The sequence below is a fragment of the Lissotriton helveticus genome, chromosome 2_1 (assembly GCF_964261635.1).
Source record: "Lissotriton helveticus chromosome 2_1, aLisHel1.1, whole genome shotgun sequence".
NCBI lineage: Eukaryota > Metazoa > Chordata > Amphibia > Caudata > Salamandridae > Lissotriton > Lissotriton helveticus.
The window spans coordinates 1,071,728,109-1,071,751,751 of record NC_136059.1 but is presented as its reverse complement, the minus strand read 5'-3'; positions in this window follow the sequence as shown (position 1 = coordinate 1,071,751,751).

Below are 23,643 nucleotides of genomic sequence, written 5' to 3'. Positions count from 1 at the left end.
GCTGAACGCCACACATCTCTCCAGTTCCCTCGCCTAAGAGCCACGTCCCGTCCCCCCTTCCCCCCTCTTTCTATCCTAATCCCTTCACAGCTCCCTCTTACCTGCACGATCGTCTTCAGACCAAACAGCCGTCGGGGAACTTCAAGGTGCATCGGAAGCCCGAGTAACTTCCGTCTTCGTTCAGGAAACCCGGCAACAGAACTAAAGACAAAGAAGAAGGACAGTAAGAGCTAAGACTTTGTTTTTCATGGATCTTGGTGCTTAGATTGTAATCGGATATCTTAAGGCTTGCAAATCGAAAACAAACAAGCCTTGGCCACTACAATTTTCTGATCAATGAGTACAACTTGTTATCAAAGAACGAACTTTGGGACATAATTGTTTAATAATTTGATACTGGGCTTTCAGCTGTCATTGTTATATATATTACACATCCAAGTTGTGATAAGTGTAGAATTTCTCAGAAAAAACAAAGACAATCCTTGAACACACTGCTTGTAGCAGATGTTATTGGTTGCTGGTATACTTGTTTTGTTTTTTGTTTTTTTCTTTTACTTACAGAACCCCTTAGGAGCACTAGTCAACTGGTACAAAGGTATGTGCATGGTTTAGTGTGCATCATAACAGTACTAACCACTAATCTTATACTTGACTTGCTTGACTTGAAAAGACGTTGTATTACATAATTCTGTTTATTTCTTAACGCAACAGCCTAAACACAAATCAGACTGCGCAACAAACTTGTACCAGTGAAGTGTGAACATGGGCCATTTTCTCTAATGGTCAGTAATGTTTGTAAGTAGTTTATTTCATAATCAAGAACTATCAAACTCTGAAAAGTGGGAACTTATATTTATGTTCAATTACTCAGGACACGTGTGAACGGGATCTCGGCCTGGAACACTTCCAGAGAAGCAACATCTGGACCTAGTGTGGAACCAGTGTTTGTTTGTTTGTTTCTCTTCCACTTCCCCTTTCCCTTGTGGACTAGAAGGCTTAGCAAGAGTTTACATCCTTGCTAAGTTGCCTAGTCTCTGAGGGAGTTGGGACTTAACGGCGTCAAGAGGAAACAACTAGAGCATCTCGCGTGATTACGCAACAGAAGACGAAGCCACACTTTGTTTCCTTTTGACTCCGTAGTCCTCTTCCATGGATATTCCCCAGCTGACCCAGTTAGTACATAAGCTGTCTGAGGAAATGGAGGAGTTGCGACTGGAAAACCAGGCGCTTAGACAGGAGTTGGACCAAGCCTGGGCTGGGTTTACTACTTGGAGGGACGCATCTCAGGAAAGAAAACCCATAATTGCTCCTCCTAACTTTGGCTCCACAACTTATCAGACACGCTCCCTTTAATAATCAAAATCCAGATCACCCAGTACAGGTCACAGTAGTCACTCCAAATCCAGTCCTGTTAGCTAACCCTGAAGGATCTTCTGGAGACAGTAGCAAGTATACTACTTTTATAAGTCAATGTCAATTGCACTTCATGTGCAAGCCGCAGCTCTTCACCACAGATACAGCCAAGGTGGTTTTTATCATCTCCTATTTAGGAGGGGTAGCTGCTAACTGGGCCATGCCATTGGTAGAAACTAATGATCCTCTTCTTCATAATTTGAATAATTTAAAAACAGCTATGTCCGGTCTGTTTGCTAAGCATGTGTTTATCCAGGCATCTGACAACGAGCTTCTAGGTCTACGTCAAGGTTCAAAAGACCTTATCTAATATATTACAACCTTTAACAGACTTTTAGTAGAGACACATTGGCCAGAAGGGAAAAGAATCTCATTGTTTTATAGAGGTCTTAAAGACGAAATAAAAGACTCCCCAGCCCATATTGTTAATCTACCTGATGATTTCGCTGAATTTCAAGACCTAGTGGTAAAATTAGATCACAGGTTGGGGGAACGAAGAAGTGAGAGACCTAGGGGGGACATTAGAACTTCACATTTCAGAACGGATAAGAGGCTGAGGACAAAACGTCTTCAGTAGAACCTATGCAAATAGGAGGAGTGAAAGGTCCCTTAACACCTGGAGAAAAAGAGAGGAGGCGCAAGGGAAACTTGTGTCTTTACTGTGGAAAACCCAGACACTTCGCTAAGGATTGTTCAGTGAAACCTGGCAAGAAAAAGGCCTTGGCGGTAGAGACAGTCTCCCAATCTCAGTCGGAAAACTACGTTTCTCGAAGAAAGATGAGATCGTTTCTTCGGGAATAGTTGTTCCTAAGATCTCCCAGCCATTACGCCACCAATGTTACTACTTGTGTTCCCAAACATTTTACTATACGGTTAATCTTTATTTTATCCACCCAGCAGAGACACAGCATACCAGTGCTTCTTGATTCCGGAGCCACTGGGAACTTCTTTGATTTGGAACTTGCTCGGAAATTACACCTGGTTTTTGTTCCAAAGAAGGAACCTGAACCGGTAAGAGCCGTGGACGGCTCAGCATTATCTTCGGGTCTGATATGGTTTCATACAGAACCCTTAACTATTGTGGCTGATAACGGTCATACAGAAAAAACAGTTTTTGACCTAATCGATACTCCTTCCTTTGGAGTCATTCTAGGTATTCCTTGGATGGAGTTACATAACCCCAAGATAGACTGGCTAAAAGGAACTGTAACTCTAGAATCTTCTTATTGTAAATTACACTGTTATCAAGAACTCACAGATCCAGTATTGCCCTTGTTTTGTGCTACAGTGACTCCAGAGACAATAAGTCTTCCCACAGAGTATCAGGACTTTTCCGATGTGTTTGACCCAGTAAAGGCCGCCAAGCTTCCTTTACTGGGTCAAACACATCGGAACACTTCAGAACACTCACCCCCAGTCAACTGATCTGGGTTTAATCCATCACCATTCTTTAGCCCACTCAGCCACCCCAGTTCAGACATGGCCATATGCAAATCAGTCTGACCCTGTGCCTCATGGGAACAGTCCAGTTCGAACTGCCAAGCCGTGTCTTCCCTGGACCGGACGGCTGCAATGCCAGAAACCGGTCCTCGGAAGCTTGTTTCCGGTCCAGGGAAGGCATGGCTTGGCAGTTCGGGCTGGACTGTTCCCATGAGGCACAGAGTCAGACTGATTTGCATATAGCCATGTCTGAACTGGGGTGGCAGAGTGGGCTAAAGAACGGTGGTGGATCAAACACAGATCTTTTGACTGGGTGTGAGTGTTTGATTGGTTCAGATGCTCCGTCCATCACCACCCCCTTTTGTACTGCCTATCAAAGACCCCCTTCTTTCTCAGCTGGGACAGGGACTGGTGACTGTTCTTACCTTAGGATTTTTTGGGGGCCTTCTGAGAGCTCCTTACTTTAAAATCATTCCCTTTTGGATGCTCATGGTGCTGGCCCAGAGGTCTGCCTCCTCAGCAAGCTTCCTGGGGTCAGATAACTTACTGCCTGCTAGTTGGTGGAATGGCTCTAGAAAACAAATATTAAGCATGTGCTCTCTCAAAATTAGATTGTACAACCCAACATAATCATTAACTGTGTTGCCCACACCCAACCAGCCTTGTTAGAGTAGTCCACAAAATCCACCCAGGACTAGTTGGGGAGCTTCTGACTGTCCCTGAACCTCTGGTGTAACTTTTCAAGGGTCAGTACAAACTTAGCAATCAAGATGGCTTTCATGGTGGTGTACCTTGTTTGGTCCCCAATCTCTAAAGTAAGAAGTATGTCCCATCTCACTGTAGGCATGTGTTAACACAACCCCCCTCCTCCCCAGTGCTCTTCTGGAATCTTCTGGACTCACGGGGCTACCTCGTAGGCAGAAAACCTTTTGTCAATATCATCTTCCACTACATAACTGGGTACCAGATCTGTGGAAATGTGGACTTTTTTGTCTCCTTGAGACACTGCAGGTATGCTGCCACCAATGCTACTGAAATCTGCCTGTTTTGCTTTTAGTTCTAGCTCATTAAGGCTGCTTTCATGAGCCAAATGCTCCAGAGCTAGTTCCTCCTCCATGGTCAGTTTCTTCTCTTCCATCCTGAGCTTGGCCATCTCCAGCCTGAACTCTCTCTCCTCCTTCCTTTCTGCCAGCTCCTCTTTGGACAAAATATGGAAAGATACACTGTTCTCTGCTCTGGCATAGAGCTCCAGCTAACGGGTCAAGTCATCTTCAGCATGCTGCTTCCTCTTAGGATTGAGATCCAACCCCTCTGCGTATCTGTCCATCTTATCATCTCCTTCAGTTGCTGTAGCAAGTGACTTGTGGACTTCTTCCCAGGCCCTTATAGTCTTTTGCAGTTCCACCTTCCTTGTGGTGCTCTTGGCTGGAAGTCCCCTCTCCTTACAGAACTCATTGAGCTGGGCCACTGTGTAAGACTACATGGTTGCCAGCTCAAACTCCATACTTGTAGAGGTAGATTCAGGCAAAAGAGGCAGAGAAAAATTTAGAAAAATCAAAAAGGCCAATCAGGGAGACTTTAAACTCAAATTGGTTTTAGACTATTTATGTGGGGTGACAGTGTTACCCAGAATTACAATAGGGCATTGCACACATACAAGTCCAAATCACACTCCTGAACACCAGTGAAAGAAATTGGGTTACTGGTTGAGGAGGTAGACACCTTTCCCAAGCAGCAACCTCAATTCTTCTCAGAGTGAAGTCACAAGCAACCCTAAATTAACCTGTGCTAATCCCTTGGGTAACTTGGCAGAGAGCAGTGAGGCTTATCTCAGAGGCAATGTATGAAGTATTTGTGCAACACTTCAAACAGTAATACAGTTAAAACACACCACAAAAGGAGCACACAACAGAGTTAGAAAAATAGAATACTTTTTTAATTCATAAAACAAGAACAAAAAGATAAACATCCAACTAGAAGAACCAGAGATATTCAATTTTAAAGATTTTAGTAAAAATAGTGCTGACCCAACAGGATTTCATAAGGTAGCTATGAATGTACTGAAGGCTTCTTACTGGGCACATATGAATTAAGAATATATAAATAGTAGCTCAACAGGTTCATTATCTAATGTGTTTCTTGAACATAAACTTACTCCAACCGTTAAGCAATATTTAGATCTAATACCTTTCTCCTTAGCCAAGAGTCTGTACTTACGATTCCATTGTGGTACCCTTCCAATAAGATCATTCCTCTTACATGGGGCAATGAACCATGAACTAAAGCTTGCCTATGTGCGGTTGGGTTGATGAGAATAAATCACACTTATTGTTCTTCTGTTCTGAGTACCTGATTACTTGCCTTAAGTGGATCCGCCCCTTATGCCGTGACTTGTGAAAAACCCAATACCAGGTAGCTCTTAGGATTTTAAAAACTGATACTTCGTTTAAAACTGTCATAGCTGTAAGTAAATTTCTAGAAGCTACCTGGCACAAATGATGATACTTATGCGATTATTTTAGTATTTTTAAAATGTAACAAGTATTTTATAGTTAACCATGTATCGGATTTATGCGTTGAAACTTTTATTCTCTCTATTGTATCTTCGGTAATGTGATGATAATGCTATTTATAATTGTACTGTTATTAAGTCACATTTTCCATTACCTCCTAATTCTAAATAAAGCACACTGCCATATCAGTTCATGTCTTAATAATATGTCACACTGAATTATTTTTCAGTATTTTATCCTTCTTCCATTGGTTATGCCCTGCTCGAATTATTAATCATTCCCCAAGAATAAGACGTGCCTAAATAACAGGTTAATAACCTAAAATGCTAAACTTCCGAGTTCGATTTAAACCTACTAGTAGCTCAAGGGTGACCTCCAATTATTTTTGCACATTAGTTGTTGCAGTGATAATTATACATAAAAAGCTTCCTTTGTCAGACCATTTCTTCTATACATCACATTCCGAACAGACATAGAATGCTGGCATTGTGTTAATATAATTATCATCAATGTCATTTTCTTGATACTTCAGTTGAAGTGCTTTTCATCAGCTCCTTCTACTGTTTTCGTGCAATGATTCGGCAGAAAAAGAAAGTTGGTGTGCAGGTGGCTGATTGATGAGTACCAACAAAATGAATACTTTTCTTATTCATTATAGATTATGATCATGTTTCCTTTATTTCCCAAGCTATTCTTCCTTGAAAATATAGTGTTGACCTCGAGCCGAATGAACCTACACATTTAATTGAGGCAACCCAGCTTGTAGAGGATTCACCGAGATGTGTTCCAAGTTTGTTTCTAGAAGGATTTTAAATAAAAGTGCTTCGTAATTGCAGGTAAAGGTGAAAACGCAGCCAATAGAAATGTTGACTACATAACACTGCCTAAAATAGACAGTGAAATAACATGCAAACAATTGACTAATTTTACCATCAAGCACAAAAAAGGTAAGGACCAGGCTTACAAATGAAGGGAAGCGAGTAGGGCTAGATTTAGGAATTTTTCACAGGTCTATTTTATTGTATGTAGAATTCTTTTTATGATACTTTATTTATATATTTCAGTTTATCATAAGGCAGCCTTAGACGCAAACGCAAAAAAAAATTTGCCTAAATATTAGGTTAATAACTTGAAATTAAATATTTCCGAGTTCGATTTAAACCTACTAGCCGCTCAAAGGTGACCTTCAATCATTATACATATTATACAAATTCAAAGACCTGCGAGATCAGCAATACTGAAATCTTCTGCCATTACGTGCTTCCTCTCATTTATTTTTGTGAATGTCTCCATTCTTGTCTAATCTTCTGGTACTTCCGGCTCAAAGTTTTAGACATCATTACTAAGTACAAGATCTAAGTCGGTCAGAGGTAATGGAAGAACTAATGCAGTTGGCGTTCAAGATAGCAGCTGATTTGTTGAAGACAACCTAGCTCCTCGTTAAACAGTTGTTGGTGGATTTGGTGCAGGTCTTTATTGTAATTTTCTCTTTCGGGCATGTGCAAGTGTGTCCTCATCAGATGAAATTTCCAGACTGGCTGCTGGCTATCTATTGCTGTTTTACTGTTGTGTTATTTTAATGATATTGCTGGCTTTGTTGATTTACTGATGGTGGTGATTTGTTGCTAAGCTTAGAGGGGATTCGGGAGAGTATAGTGAATGTTTTTTTAAACATGAAGAGGTGACTAAAGAAGACAGGAGTAGCTAACTGCAGGGTATGAGATGCTTCTCCTTTTCTTCCATAGAATCACTTTCCACCAAACAAGAAATGTATAGAAAACCGCAAAAGAGGGTGCCATGTTGGAGCATATGCAGGCCTGGCTGGGCAATATTAAAACATTTGCTGCTGGTCCAAAGTAAGATCGACCGCTGCCTAACTATTGCAACTTTTAATTCTATTTTACTTGGTTTCATGCTATTTTACTGATATTGTTGACTCTGTTGATTTACTGATGTTGGTGCTTTACCTGTTAGCACCTTTGCACTTTAGGAGGGCATTGAAAGATGATCGTGCGTAGAGAGGATGCTGGTGAGTTAATGGTTTTAACACAAAGCAGTGACAAAAGAGGGATGGATTAACAGATTAATTAACACGCCCATATAATTATTCACTGTTGTAAAACGAGGCTGCATCTGTGAGGCCTGCACAAATAACATGACTACATTTGTCCTTCACTGGGAACCAAACACCCAATTGTGTAGCGCCTGACTCTCAGAGGGTAGTGTTGCAGAGCAGTCTGAGGCTTACTCAAGGGAGGTGATGTGGGCTAGTAATCGCCATCTGCAGGTGTGCAGAAATAACACTCTATAATTGATTGTTCAGTCTGTACTTTGCTTTATAAAAGTAAGAGTACATTTATTAAACACACACACTACTCAATACTATGCACCAATTTACAAATATACATAAGCTCTTGGAATTACTTTGTGACATTGCATAACATCTCCACCCCTCCCGCAGGGGGGTCGGGTCTAGTACCGCCACTCCCATGTAGCACATCATCTTGACCCCAATGCAGTTAGTTGAACATAACCTGGAGCGAGGGCCCTGCGCACTGGCACCATTCCAGTGACGACCCACCCCATTATCTCAACTAGCATTTAAAATAGGTAAGCCTGCCTTGGTGACAAACAACTCTGACTGAGCATTTCCTACTGACCATGAAGAATACACCTCTACATCTTAAGGGCTAGCAGTCTGGGTTCTTCACCTAAGCGCAGCAGCAAAAGTACATGTTTAAGCATCACTCATCCTATTTGTGGATCATTAGAATTCATTGCAATTACAACCCCTAAAGGCATCACAGATGAAGTCACAGGTTTACACATATGCAGCCAAACACCCTAGAAGGAATGTCTGGCAACATAACTGTGGATCATTAGAATGCATTGCAATTACATACCCTAAAGGTATCACAGATGAAATCACAGGTTTACACATATACAGCCAAACACCCTAGCAGGAATGTCTGGCAACATAACCCCACTTTGCTTATGACATCACCTTACACCGGCACTTCACATTACACATGTGATCTTCAGTCCCTTTAAAAGAAATAACATTAGTAAATGCACTAAGGGTGCAATTACACCACTTCACCTCTAGGGGATGCCCTTCCCCAGATATCCTCAACTCAGCCCTTCACTCCTTGATGCATTTCTCCCTACACCCTCAGCTGTAGAACAAACGTTCCAGGCCAGAAGGCTGGCTGAGCCCTTGAGGGGTTATCTCTTGGAAGTTCACAGGGCACTTAGGGTGGGACTTTTCTTCATGATGGGGGAGACTGCGCTTCTCCAGCAGCTCCCCCGGCACCTTTGTACCCATGTGGTAGTGACCCCGTACTCCTGGGGCCACCACAAGCAGAAAAAAGCTATCTTTCCCTTGCAGGCCGGTCCAGGCCTCCAAGGCATTATGGGCCCTTTTGCATTTTTGAACAGTAGCTCTCCTGCTGCTCCAAGAAGAGCCACGATGTGGACCTCCGGCCGCTTTAGCTTCCCGTTGAAGGGTCCGGTCCCACCCGGACCCCCAGGTAAGTGCTACGGCACGGGGAGCCCAGCCCCGGATGCTAATATCCATTTTCAGGGGCCCAGTCCCTACAGGGCCCCTTGCTGCACACTCCATTCTTTAGGGGCCCTGATCCCACCCAGGACCCCCACATGCCGGGCAGACACGGAGGCCAGCGCGGCTCCCGCTGGCATCAGGGGAGTGCAGCGGCACTCCCACCTCCGTCTCTCACCTCTTTGGGGGCCTGGGGATGGGGTCCCGGGCCCCCAGGCACATCTTCATGGGGAGCGTGACGGCGCTCCCTGATTTTACTTCTTCGGGGCCCGAGGATGGCGTCCTAGGCCCCTGGGCACATTTTCAGGGGGGGGGGCGACGGCGCTCCCCCAACTTTCATCCTCCTACCACACACGGGGCCCAGAGTTAGGGTCCTGGGCCCCTCCTCAGCACCTCTTCATGGGGAGTGCGATGGCGCTCCCGGGCTTCGTGTTCGGCGGGGGTCAGGGTTGGCTCCTGGCACCCTGCAGGGGGCACATTCTTCACAGGGAGCATGATGGCGCTCCCCGCCTTTACTTCCATTGGGTGTAGCCCCCGGGACATGACCCATCCCAGGGGCTCATTAAAGACTGGCGGCGGAGCCCCACGCACTTCGACGTCGGTCTTCTTGGAGGTCAAAAGTCGCCTACCTTCTGGGGGGCATATCTCAGCCTCCAGGGTATCGATCTGCAACATTTTTGCCTCCTCTTGCTCCTGGTGGCACTCCCCAGCCACTGAAAGCACTCTGCAGGGGGCTGTCTTCACTGGCTCCCTGCGCCAGCCTTTCGCCTGGCTCTCCTCCTGGGCCTCTCTTCTGCCTGCGCATAGGCCCCTGCTTCTGCGCACTGGTCCTGGACTCTTCTCCTGGTGCTGTTCAGGATCCTGTGGGCAGTCAGGGGGTTCTTCCTTCCGACTGCCCATTGCGCCAGTCTCCAGCACCTTCTGCTTCAGCAGACCATACCCCAGAGAGATCTTCTCTTCCAGTGCAAGCACTTTTAAAAAGTTGAGTAGGGGTCTGGCAGGAAGTCTCTGTTTGTCCTATCAAACAGCGAAACATCACTTCACTGCCCCTGCTCCCTCCTTCCCGACCAGCCTCTGGGTTTGTTCAAAATGGCTTTGTCCAGGGTCTCTTGCCACATGGTCTCTGAAGCCCCATCTCCCATGCTGCCTTCCCTCCCTGGTGCAGCCTAGTGCCTGGCACCCAGTGATAGCTGCTTATGGATGAGCCTGTAGCCCCACCCATCTTCTCTTTGCGGAGAGGAGGCCTTAGCTTTTGGAAGAAAGGTCATCAATCCATCCTGCTGAGGTCAGCCCTCAGCCATGCCTTCGTTATGGCTGACTTGGAGAAATGTGACATTTCTGGATGACCCAAAAGCATTACAAATAAGACTTTGGACTCTTCAGAATACTTCTTCTCACATCCGTTACAATGGACTTAAGTGCTTGTCTGCGACCCGTAGGCCTTATGAAAGTTAATCTAGCCCATGGATTCCACATCCCCATAGGGGAATAATGAAGTGAAAAACAGTAAAACACATTTTCCCTGGCATGTTCCTTCCCAGTGTGTAAAGCCTATTCCATATCACCACCCAATTCTGCATAAGTCCTGCCACACCATTTACTTGTAGCTGCTCATGGACTGCGCGTGCTAGGAATCTCCCCTGCACAGCCCCTACATATGTGCACACGCATGGACACCTGTGTCAGCATGTAACCAGCCCAGTGTCCCTTATTTCAGCTGTTTCACAGTGGCCAAAACCATTGAAATTCTTCCATTATAGTTAGTTGTACTAACTATAACTTGCACGCCCGCAATCCACTGCTGATGATGTCACATATTACATCATTCATGACATGGTCAGTGACATCACTGATGACATCACTGTTGGCATCTCAAAAAAAAGTTCTTGTCAGAACTACCTACTCTGGTTAAAAAAAGAGCCAAACTTGTATGCTAATGTGTGAAAGTTTAGATGTATGTATGTGTAGTGCATAATTGACTGAAAGAAGGCATTTTTGATGTGTGGTGAATGTATAAGTGCAGAACTATAAGAAAATGCTTCAGCATGACAATGTAAACTATTTAGCTACATCATGCTGCATCATGCTGCAGTATTTCCGAAGCACAGGGATGCAACATTTGTACATAAATATGTTGTAAGTCTGTGCTTCCCTCTGCACAGCTGCCTAAACTGCAGCAATGTGGTGGCACATGCACCCTTGCACCATGGTGCAAATATGTCTGTTTCATGCGGAGATTGTTTTTGTGCAGCAAGGGACACCTTGCTGCACAAAAACAATCAGAAAAGGCATTTTTCACCCTCAATATATGCTGGGCATTGTAGCATACATTGAAAGTGAAAAAATGAGGAGAACTGAAAACAATTCTCCTTGTTGTGCTTTGCTACACCAATTGGAGGATGGTGCAGCATTCACAAACATGGCCAGATTTATAATTTTTGATAAAACTGGATATATGTCTTTTACTATGACTGTTCTGTGCAAACACGCACAACAAATTCTATAGAACGCCTTTTCAACGGAAAGTGCTGTGTATGATGAGATTATCTTTACATGAAAAACAAAAAGTATATAGAATGGGGCAGATTTATGATAACTGGCGCATCCCCAGGGATGTGCCAGTTATTTTGCGCCGCTGCTCCGCCACCCATGGTGCGCCGCATTTACAATGCGGCGCACCATGGGGCAAAAACGGCAGCAATGCGTGACGCATCTGTGCCGTAAAGGTGGCACATTGCGACGCAGCTCCAGCAAGGCTCGGGGGTGCCACATCTATACAATGCTGCATCAAGACCTACACCTGCTTCAAGCAGGCGCAGGGTTTTGACGCAGCATTGGCCTGAAAGTGACTGAGTGAAATCTTATAGATTTCACACAGCCACTTTTGCGAGGCGCACCTGCCCCGGAACGCCCACCCTGCGCCGGAACGCCCACAAATGGCGCAGGACTTTACAACGTGACGCATCTGCCTAGATGCGTCACGTTGTAAATGGGTCGTAGGGATGCGCCACGTTTACGCCACAGTTGCGTGACGCAAACGTGGCGCTTTCCCATCATAAATCTGCCCCAATGTGTTTTCTCACCTTGTAATTAAGAAAGAGAGTTAAGGGCTAGGCCAATTCTTATTATAGGAGTACATTTTTGTACTACTAACAGAGAACAAGATACATTTATCACTTAGTGATGTGCTTTAAGTTAAATAGTTTTATTTCTTATACTTCTAAAACTACCAGGACCTACAATACCACCATATGTCTCTATTGTGTACTATACCATGTATCTTGCAGACAGGTGTTTTGAAGCTGTCTCCTATTTGATACCTGTCTGCAATGGAATTCTCTGGCACAAATCTAGTCCATCAATCTTCCATTTTTTCAACTGTGTGCAAACACAGTCCATTGTGCATTTTAAGGCTTACTTAAACTTACCTCAGCAGTAATACAACTAAAAAACGCTACACATTTTATTCAGTTGTTTTTTATAATGTAAAATATAGTAAATTCCATATTTTAGAATTAGGATCTGTAAAAGAAAAGAAAAAATAGTTATAACATGCAATAATACATTTGTAACAGCACAGCATGATTTTAACATTTTACAAAGTCATTTCTTTGCCTTTTTTGCTGTTCTCAGAATATATTGAATTTCACTACAAACAGTGATTTCAATCTTACTCATCACATAAAAGCGGGCAAAAAAAGACCATTTAATTAGATTGTTTAAAATGGTTACTGCAGACATTGGAGACATTGTAGAGGAACAAAGGAAGTAAGTCAGAAGACAATGACTAATAAAAAAAAAAAAATTTGCATGATTTATATATAGCTGCTAGTCCATTATGTATAAGGTTTGAGGTGTGTGTTGATATAAGAAATGTTGACTCACTTAATAATCCAGAATGAATACTCGAATAATGACATGGAATGTCTGTGGGCTAAATGACAGACAAAAGAGACAGAAGGTGGCTGTTTTAATTAAGAGTCTTAGACTAGATTTCCTAATATTGCAAGAAACACATATTCAGGTGTCTGAAATCCATCTGCTTGAACAACTGGGACTTTCTTTATTAGCGTATTCAAGACAGGGGTCTAGGAATAGGGGGGTGGCAGTGTTAGCAAGACAGAGAGATATCACTACTAGGAAAAAATGGGAGGATGTTTGGGGGAGATGGGCTCTGATAGAATGCCTGGTAGGAGAACAATGGGTAACTCTTGGTTCCATATACGGATCTACAGGAGATGATGCGGAAATTTTTGAACAGGTTGATATAGAGTTGGCAACTTGGGCCCCATATGTGGTAATAGGAGGGGATTTTAATATTAATGGAGCCGGAGGCCTGGGATTGGGGCTAGGACCCCCAGTCAAATATCAAGGAAAGAAAAGAAGAGTGTTTCAAGCAGTCTGTTCACTAGCCAGGAATAATGGGTTGTTGGATGTTTGGGATACACTTAAACCAGGAGAGGATGGATACACGTACTATTCTGCACCGCATAAAGTAAGTTCAAGACTAGACTACTTTTTGGTTAGTAACCAGGGCGTTGAAGGTGCATATATTGAGAGATTGCCAAGATTATTGGCGGATCATAACCCCCTGATCATTAGCCTAAAAGGATTATTATCGGTAAGGGGCGGGTCGGTGTGGACTTTTGAAAGAGCACTATTGGAAGATGAGGCATATATCCAACATATGAAAATTTGGATAGCTGAATATCTGACAATAAATAGAGATACAGCAACTGTAGGTATGGTCTGGGATAGTTTCAAGGCTGGGGTGAGGGGAAAAACTATAAGTTTTGGAGCAAGGAAAAGGAAGCAGGAACAAGAGAGAAGTCAGGCTTTAAAAAGGGAGATACTATCAGCAGAGGAAGAAGTGAGTAAGGGCCTAGATTCGCCCAACATTAATGGATCTGTGCCAAATCCTGCTATAGTTAAGCTAGCGAAATTGAGAATGGAAGCAGAAGAATATATAACAGCAAAGGCAGCAAAACAATATGTGACTAATAGGGAAAAATGCTATGAGTTGAGTGATCGAGTAAGTAGGATGTTGGCAGTCAGAGCAAGACAAAAGGCATCGATTGGTGAGATAAAGGCAATAAAAGACAGTTCGGGAAAGGTGGTAACGAGTGTGCATCAAATTAGAGAAGTCTTTAGAAAATTTTATCCAAATCTATACCAAGAGAGCGATGTAATAGACATTGGAGAGATAGCGGCATACTTGAATGATTATGCAGGGGTGGAATTGGATGAATCAGAGAGAAAGAGACTAGACAATCCGGTAGATCAACAGGAGATAGGAAGTGCTCTGAGGAATCTTCCATCTGGCAAAGCAGCTGGCCCGGATAAGATTCCGTTAGAATTTTATAAGGTGTTCTGGGAAGAGGTAGGGAAGGATATGGTGTGTACAATGCAACAGGCACAGAGAGGTTTATCAATACCGAATTCTTGGTCTGGTGCAGAAATAGTAGTCATTTTAAAGAAAGGAAAGGTACCCACAGACCCGGGCTCATACAGACCTATAACGCTAATGAATACAGATACAAAGATCTACTCAAAGGCGCTGGCAATAAGATTTGCTAGTGTAATAACACCATTAGTTACTATTAGTCAACACGGATTTATACCTGGACGAGGAACCACGCATCATACACGGAAATTAATTACTCTTTTCGATAAAATGGAAGTTATGGGTGAACCACTAGCGGTTTTATTGTTAGATGCCGAGAAAGCATTTGACCGTGTATCCTGGGTGTTCTTGTGGAGTGTTTTAGAAAGAGTGGTTTTTGGGAATGGTTTTCTGACGGCAATAAAGACTTTGTATAGGGATCCAGTGGCCACAATAAGAATAAACTCGGGAATAACGGAGCAAGTGATAATTAAAAGGGGAACTAGACAGGGTTGTCCGTGTTCCCCATTACTCTTTGCTATATATCTGGATCCGTTAATACGTAGAATTGAAGGGAATGGGAACATACCTCCAGTTGTTACGCCCAGGGGGGACTGCAAGATACTTGCATATGCCGATGACGTGGCTGTTGTAACATCAGTACCCACAGAGGCTATTAGATATTTGGAAATGGAGGCTATAAAATTTGGAAAAGTGTCAGGTTATTCTTTAAATACTGGGAAAACACAGATTATTAAAAATAGTAAGGTAATGTGTCAAGATCCACGAGTGGTGCAGACAGGGACATACCTGGGTATAACGATTGCTGCAGAGTTGGGAAAGGTAGTAGAATTAAATATAGATCCTATTATAAGGAAGGTGGGGAAAGATCTAGACAGGCTCAATAATCTACACCTTACAATAGTTGGTAGAGTAAATATTATAAAGATGTTAATCCTGCCGAAATTTCTATATATTTTCAGGACAATTCCGTTATGGTTTGATAATCTCTGGTTTAAAAAGATTGAAGGAATGATTAATAGATTTATCTGGTCTAAAGGTAAAACTAGGAGAGCAGCAAGATTTATGGTACTCCCAAGAGAGAGAGGCGGGTGGGCTTTACCGGACCTGAAACTCTACTACTGGGCTGCAGCTTTACAGTATATGGTTGGATTAATAGGTGGAGCAGAAGCAGAAGGGGACGATGATTTAGGATCACTGGCAATATATGGTTTATTGTTGGGGGAAGAGGTTAAAAATATATTTATGAAAAGCTTTGACACAGCCTATTTCAAAAGGACACGATTTAAGACCATTTTGGGAGCCTATAAAATCTGGAAAGCTTTTACCAAGAAATATGGTTTGGGGAAAATTAATAGATATACGAGAATAAAAGATAATTCTTTATTCCCTGAGGATATTTTTTCTGATTTTGTGTATATAGAATGGTATAGGAAGGGTATTGTAAGAATAGGGGATTTGATGGGCACACAGGGGATGAAACAATTTGCACAATTACAGGAGAAATATGATTTGGCAGCAAGGCACTTCTTTAAATATCTGCAAGTAAGAAGTTTTTTGGTGAATAAAAGAGGGGGCCCGAGAGGATTTGAGAAAAACTCTATACTTGAGGCGATACATAACGGAGTGAATTGCACTATTAAAAGGTTCTATGCAGAGTTAATTGAAACAAAACCGGATGACATGGCTAAGTGGGGGGAAAGTTGGTCGACTAAGTTGGATATAGAAGCAGAATGTTTTAATTTGTCATTAGAACTGGGACAAAACATTTTGTGCTCTGCAACACTACAGGCTCAGCACTATAAAACTATTTACCGGCTGTATTATACTCCGGCAAAACTTGCACAATGGGGGGCGATTACTGGGATTAACTGTCCTAGATGTGGAAGTTTGCAGGCTGATGTAGTTCATATTTTCGCAACATGTCCAGCTCTATTGATCTTATTGAATGAAATACAAACTTTTTTACAAAGAGCATTGAAAATAACTATCAACTTAACCCCCACGACCGTGCTTTTGGGAGTGAACTCAGGCAATGCATATGGAGAGGGTTGCTATTTTATTTTTGTTGCAATGGCTGTTCTTAGATTATGTATTGCCTCAGCATGGCTCGATCAGGCACCAGCAGTATTTCAACAATGGTTAGCTAAAGTCTTAAACATTTATAGTTTGGAAAAAGCAATATACTCTAGAAAAGGAAAGTATGGGAGGAGACTAGGATTGAAAATATGGGAGCCGATAGCAAAATGGAGAGAAGAAACATGATGTATATAATGTATTTAACATATAGGTTTGTAATGTTTATTGTGGCAGGAGGGAGGATTCTTAAGTATCTAGTAGGTAACAATGTGTCATATGTTTCTTCTTTATGGTTTGTTAATTTTAGGTGCCCCACAGGATTGGATTGATCAATTATTAAATTTAAGCTCTACCTGATGTATATGTTCCTCTACGTATAATGTAATAATACGTTTTTTTTTTGTTTTTTTTTTTGTTTTTTGTTTTTTGTTGTTGAAAAATGATTGAATGTATATAGTAATATGTTCCTCACCCCGGGTGCAGGGGGGAAATAATGTGTAAAAAAGTTGTTAATAAAAAGATTAAAAAAAAAAAAAAATGGTTACTGCTAAGAAAATGATATACCTTAAATTTATAAAAACTGTAAATGTTGGCGGTTAAAATTATACACCGAGACAATGTGCAACAAAAAGTCCGTAATTCAAAGAAATACCTTTCCTTGAGGTCAATTGTATTTTTGCAATCATGTTTATGTAAATTGTCCAATGGTAATCCTATTAAATCATAATAATAAATTCCTCAGAGGCTGAATTATCTTCCTAAAACTTTGGCTTTAAAAATATTAGGTAGGAATTTGGCAATTTGAAAGACAAAAGTTGTTTGAAAACCAACTCAGCATCATTACAAAGAGTCCAGCCTTTGTCACTTTTTAGATAGGCAGTGTAATGTCCAGATGTTGTGGAAGGACCATCACGGAAAATTATTGCTACTGCTACAAAAGTATTCCCTGAGATTGATAGTTGAGTAGCTACAAAATGTTTTATTAAAGTGTCCAATTTTCTTCCGTCAGCTGTACAACGTTGCATCATTAAAATTATATATCATCCATATCTTTGTATAAATATTGTTGATAACATTTCTGATTTGCATTGGCTACACTCCATGTTTTGATTTGCAGCTTTAACTAATTTATAGAAATACACTGATTTACAGTCCGGTAATATCAAATATAGAAATCTTTCAGTGGCTACATTAGTGCTACGTGTATACATACAATTTTCACAATAATTTTCACAATTTATAACAAAGGCCAAAAATATTCTCTATGTCTATACCTTCATTTTTCAATACAGTAGGCATATACATTAGAATTTCCTGAGCATCTTGTTGGATATTTTGTGTAAATTGTGTAGAACCAGAACATACATCCAAACGATTACGAACATCGGATACGGTTTGTATTTTACTTGTATCAGTTCTTAATTTTTCATAAACAGAATGCAACAAGCAACAAAAAATGTTCACGATTCTCCGTAATTTGCTTTTGCAAACCTTCAAGAAAAAAACGTTGACCACTAAATTAGCATAGCAGTTGACACCAGAACTGTTTTCAAACTGATACCCAACAATCTCTTCAACAGTGTCCTTTTTCTTTTTGCTTACAATCACATTATCTTGTTTTTTTCCCTTCACCACACCTTCGGTACATATATTCTCATACCTTCTTTTTCGACCAACCACACACTTTTCAAATACAGGATATTGACCTAAATTGGGAGCATATGTTCTTCTTAACCTATTATACTGTTTGACACAGTTCGCATCTGCAGTAACTTTTGTATCATCAATATCAATCAAAAACAAACAAGATAATGTTCTGACTCGCGACAAAGCAACATATGTCATACCCTCTTTAAACACAGTATTTCCAATGTTCACCAAAGCACTGTCAACGCTTAAACCTTGAGATTTATGAACAGTCACTGCATATGCCAGAGAAAGTGGAAACTGTTTTCTATGGACATATACATATCAATTTTTAAGAATTCAATACCATCTTTATTTTGATAATTAACAAAATCCACAACTTTGCTCCATTCGCGAAACCTATTTCTATGTCCAAATTACGCCTTAAAATGATCAGACAGTTTCTACATGCATATAGATTCTTTTCTAAACCAGCAGTTTTAGATATTGATTTTTCTAAAGAATCCAATTTTGTCTTCAATTTTTCTGTCAAAATAATAGTGATTCCTTCATGCTCTATTTTATCGATGGCTTCCATTTTTATTATTTCTTCATTTTCCAGTTTCGAAAGTTGTTCGTTGAATATACAACACTCACGCAGCGTGGGCATTAAGCAGATTACAGATTTGTTTTCTGCAATTTTCATGTATATTTTCTCAGGAACTACGTTTTCATTTGGAAACAAATTGGAAAGTAATGGAGTCTGCAAAGCTTGTTTGCCATGTTCAGTCAGTAGTCCAATTCTTATATCTTGGAAAATAGTTCCATAATCAACATCATTTGCCTGTCGCATATTTGTAATGAGTTCTTTGTATTCAAAATATGACCAAATGTTCACGTTTCCAACACTACCCAGAGACTTTCTGGTGTCTTCATGCGCAAGTGTATTAAATACTGGTTGTCCTTTTACAGGAGTCAGTTGCAGTAGATCTCCAAAAACGATGACGTGTTTCCTCCAAATAATAGGTTGTACACTGTTTTAAGAATTTGCTGCATTCTTAAATGCACAAAGGCAAGCATAAGATTTATACCATGCTTACCTCATCAATAATGAGATGTTTCATTTTCTTCAAGACTCTTGAAACTTCACAACAAGGTTCTCCAGATAGCTTGTGGTATTCCAATTTGTTTTCATGCTCTACAAGTAGCATTAGTAAACAATGTATGGTAATTCCTTTAATGTTATGTGCTGCCAACCCCGTTGGAGCAGAGGCAACACAAGACAAATGTGACTCAGTTATCTTCTGTAGATAACTTGTAATTACTTTAATTAAAAAATGTTTTCCTGTTCCATCTTCTCCACTCACGTACATTCGGATAGGTTGAAATGACATGCATGAGCACTCTTTCTTTTCATGAAGTAATCCATGGTCAATCCGTTGTCTCACTTGCTCATATTGTATTGTATTGTATGGCGTATTTACATAGCGCTAAACTGTCACCCTTAGGGTTTCTGTTCAACATTTAGTTGTTCTTTCAAGTTTGCTAAGTTTGTTACATCTTCTTGAGCTTGATGCATTGCTGTTTCCACCTCATTCATGCCGATTGCTGCTTCATTTTCAACAATTGGTTGTCCTAGTGGATCTTGACTCAGCGCAGCAGAACTTTGACTGTCTTGAGAACTGTCTCTAGCAATCTCAGCTGCAATTGTAGCTTCTTGATCAATTTCATCGTTTAACATTTTCATATAATTTGCAAAAGCACTGCATTGTATGCCATCTTTACAAGCATTAAAGGAATCCTCATAGCTCTGGAAATCTCCAAGTAATTCCAGTTCTGAACACCATGGTTTGAATAGTTGTAAAAGGGCTAAATAGTATAATACCCTTTTATCAGCAAAGTCACAACTCAGCTTTCTGTGATTAATCAAATTTCCTTTTGTTTGTTTCACCAAACATCCTTCGGAACCAATGACTCCATATTTTCCATCATTGATGTTCTCTGTAGTATTCCATTAAACATATTCGTTTTCAAAATATCTGTACTTTCTGGATCTTTTTCAGCTAAATATTCAATTTCTTGTACAGATTTGAGTACTCTTTTTCACATTGCTGCAAGACCTAGACTCAACCATATGATTCGTCTAGATTTAGAGTATAGACTTTCAGATGATAACCGATCTGAGCATTCATATGCTCTGATTTCTCGATGGGATAACATCTTCAAATTGAAACTGTAAAATTTCTTACTTAGGTCTTCTCGTAAGAAGTCTCTTCCCACATTTCTTTCAATTCCGTCTTTTCTGATTTTGTAATATAGGACGTTACATATCAAGCAACAACAATGGCATTTTCCGCAACATGCTGAATATCCATGTTACATTCCACATGGACAAAATAACTGGGTTGTAGTCATTTATGTATTTTGACTCTTCATTTCTTCTTAAGTTGTAGGTATTTTTTGGAGACTTTCTTGTGATAGTATGTCGCAAAGATGACATAAAACTGTTCACTTTTCCTTTGGAAATTACAGGACGTGGAAATGCAAAATGACATTTGGTGTAGAACTTGTCTTTACATTTGTACTTTCGTCAACAGTATTTTCCACATCGCTGGCTTTGGAACCGTAAAACTTGTGCTCTAAAGTTGTTTTTTTCTGTGCTTTTGGGTACAGCACATGTTGAATATTCTTCAATAAAACTCAAAACAGTATCATCCGCATTGTTCCAAATTTGGGAGCGTCCTTAATCCATAACAGCAAATGTATATGAGGAGCACCTCTTGCTTGATACTCCTTTCTCCAAAAGAAATCCACAACTTCTCCAAGAGGAGGATTGTTTTTATCGCAGATAAAAGGCATCATAGCCTCAAATCTATGATTGAAATACCTGCATACATTAACAGGATCCAAAGAGCACAATTCTCTAGGGGCCAGATGTAGGTAGAACTTATTTACCGATTTTTAATTACCGAATTTTACCGATTCGGTAATTAAGAATCGGTAAATAAGAAGGGGGGTATGTAGGAACATCCAGATGTTCCATTTACCGAATCGGTAAATATCTGTATTTACCGATTCGGTAAATACCGACCGGTAATGCTCCATTCATTCCTATGGGTTTTGAAGCCCATAGGAATGAATGGGGCATTACCGGTCGGTATTTACCGAATCGGTAAATACCGATTTTGACAAGGGTCCAGGGGGTGTCACTTTGACACCCTCTAGCACCCCCAAAAAAGGTTTGGGGGCCATGTGGCAGGCATACCTGCCCTAAGGGCAGGTCTGCCTGTCATATGGCACAGGTGTGCATGCACACATGTGCATGCACACCTGAATCGGTATTTTACCATCAAATTGAATTTGATGGTAAAATACCGAATTTGTAGGGCTTGTGGGACTCAGAAGAGTCCCACCTACATCTCAATTTTACCGATTCTGTAAAAATACCGGTCGGTAAATTTACCGACCGGTATATTTACCGAATCGGTAAAATTACCGAAAGGCCCTGTTGCAATCCCCCTACATGTCGAAAGCCAAATACCGGTCAGCACATGTTGAATATTCTTCAATAAAACTCAAAACAGTATCATCCGCATTGTTCCAAATTTGGGAGCGTCCTTAATCCATAACAGCAAATGTATATGAGGAGCACCTCTTGCTTGATACTCCTTTCTCCAAAAGAAATCCACAACTTCTCCAAGAGGAGGATTGTTTTTATTGCAGATAAAAGGCATCATAGCCTCAAATCTATGATTGAAATACCTGCATACATTAACAGGATCCAAAGAGCACAATTCTCTAGGGGCCAGATGTAGGTAGAACTTATTTACCGATTTTTAATTATCGAATTTTACCGATTCGGTAATTAAGAATCGGTAAATAAGAAGGTGGGGTATGTAGGAACATCCAGATGTTCCATTTACCGAATCGGTAAATATCTGTATTTACCGATTCGGTAAATACCGACCGGTAATGCTCCATTCATTCCTATGGGTTTTGAAGCCCATAGGAATGAATGGGGCATTACCGGTCGGTATTTACCGAATCGGTAAATACCGATTTTGACAAGGGTCCAGGGGGTGTCACTTTGACACCCTCTAGCACCCCCAAAAAAGGTTCGGGGGCCATGTGGCAGGCATACCTGCCCTAAGGGCAGGTCTGCCTGTCATATGGCACAGGTGTGCATGCACACATGTGCATGCACACCTGAATCGGTATTTTACCATCAAATTGAATTTGATGGTAAAATACCGAATTTGTAGGGCTTGTGGGACTCAGAAGAGTCCCACCTACATCTCAATTTTACCGATTCTGTAAAAATACCGGTCGGTAAATTTACCGACCGGTATATTTACCGAATCGGTAAAATTACCGAAATGCCCTGTTGCAATCCCCCTACATGTCGAAAGCCAAATACCGGTCGGTAACGGCCGAATTCGGCCGTTACCGACCGGTATTTGGCTACCTACATCTGGGCCTAGGTGTCTTGTATTCAATATTTTTTATATTGGAATTTGCCTCTCGAAGAAATTCTAGCCAATCATCCAAAGCATACTCAGCACAGCTAAGGGTAAGGAACGATGTTGGAGTTCCTAAGTTCCGTAACATACATTTCAGTTCTCCATGACGATGGTACCAATATTCATTAGTCCCACGCTGACATGCCATCAGATTAATGAGCTGAGATTCTAGATGATCATCTCTCTGGTGCACTTTATCCATAAAATCGTTTGCAGATACATTTTGCAGATGTTTTCCAGCTTTTAAAATGTGGTTGACTGCATATGAAAGTCCAGACAAGTCATTTCAAACAAATGACTTGTCTTGACTGTCAAAATCTTGGATCTTCTGCATATAATCTTGTTGTCCGATATTCAGATGCAGGAATCTGCACAGGACGTCCTCCTTTTCCAGTTGGGAACAACTGGGAACAACTGTGGAAAACAACGAGCTTCCAAGCTCTCTTCCTATACTCTAATGGGAGTTCCTTTTGCTTTTTTCATTTGGAACAACTCAATAGTGTTCCCCATCACTTCTTTTGAATGAAGTGGATGCACACTGTAATGTTCATAGATTTCTTTACATCTTAACATATCCACTTTTTCAATGTGTGCACTTGACGTTTCAGTATCTTCTGCTAAAAATATTTCTTCTTCTCCCATATAAACATTCTTATAGTATGTATTGTTTTTTTTATCAAATACAATGTTGCCCTTTGCACTTTCCAAACATCCACTAACTTCAGCCAGATTTTCTTATTCTTAGTCGGCACACCATTAACTAGGGGTTCACTTTCTACATTCTCTACACCAATAGTTCCAATATTTTTCTTTAAATCTAACGGTAAATACACAACTCTTGCTTTTAATCCTCTTTGTAAATCTGAAGGAGGCAATTTACCTGTTTTAGGCTCCATACGAACAATAGCCTGAAACGGGTGCACACATTGAATGAGAATAGACTCATAGGTGTTTGAATCTATAAATTCTGGAGGAATAGCACTAACTCTAAATTATTATGGACAGTGCTAGCGGGCATTTTATTCTCATCTTATTTGTTATAACAATATTTACAAATACGCTGATCAGAACCCAAATCAAAACAATTCT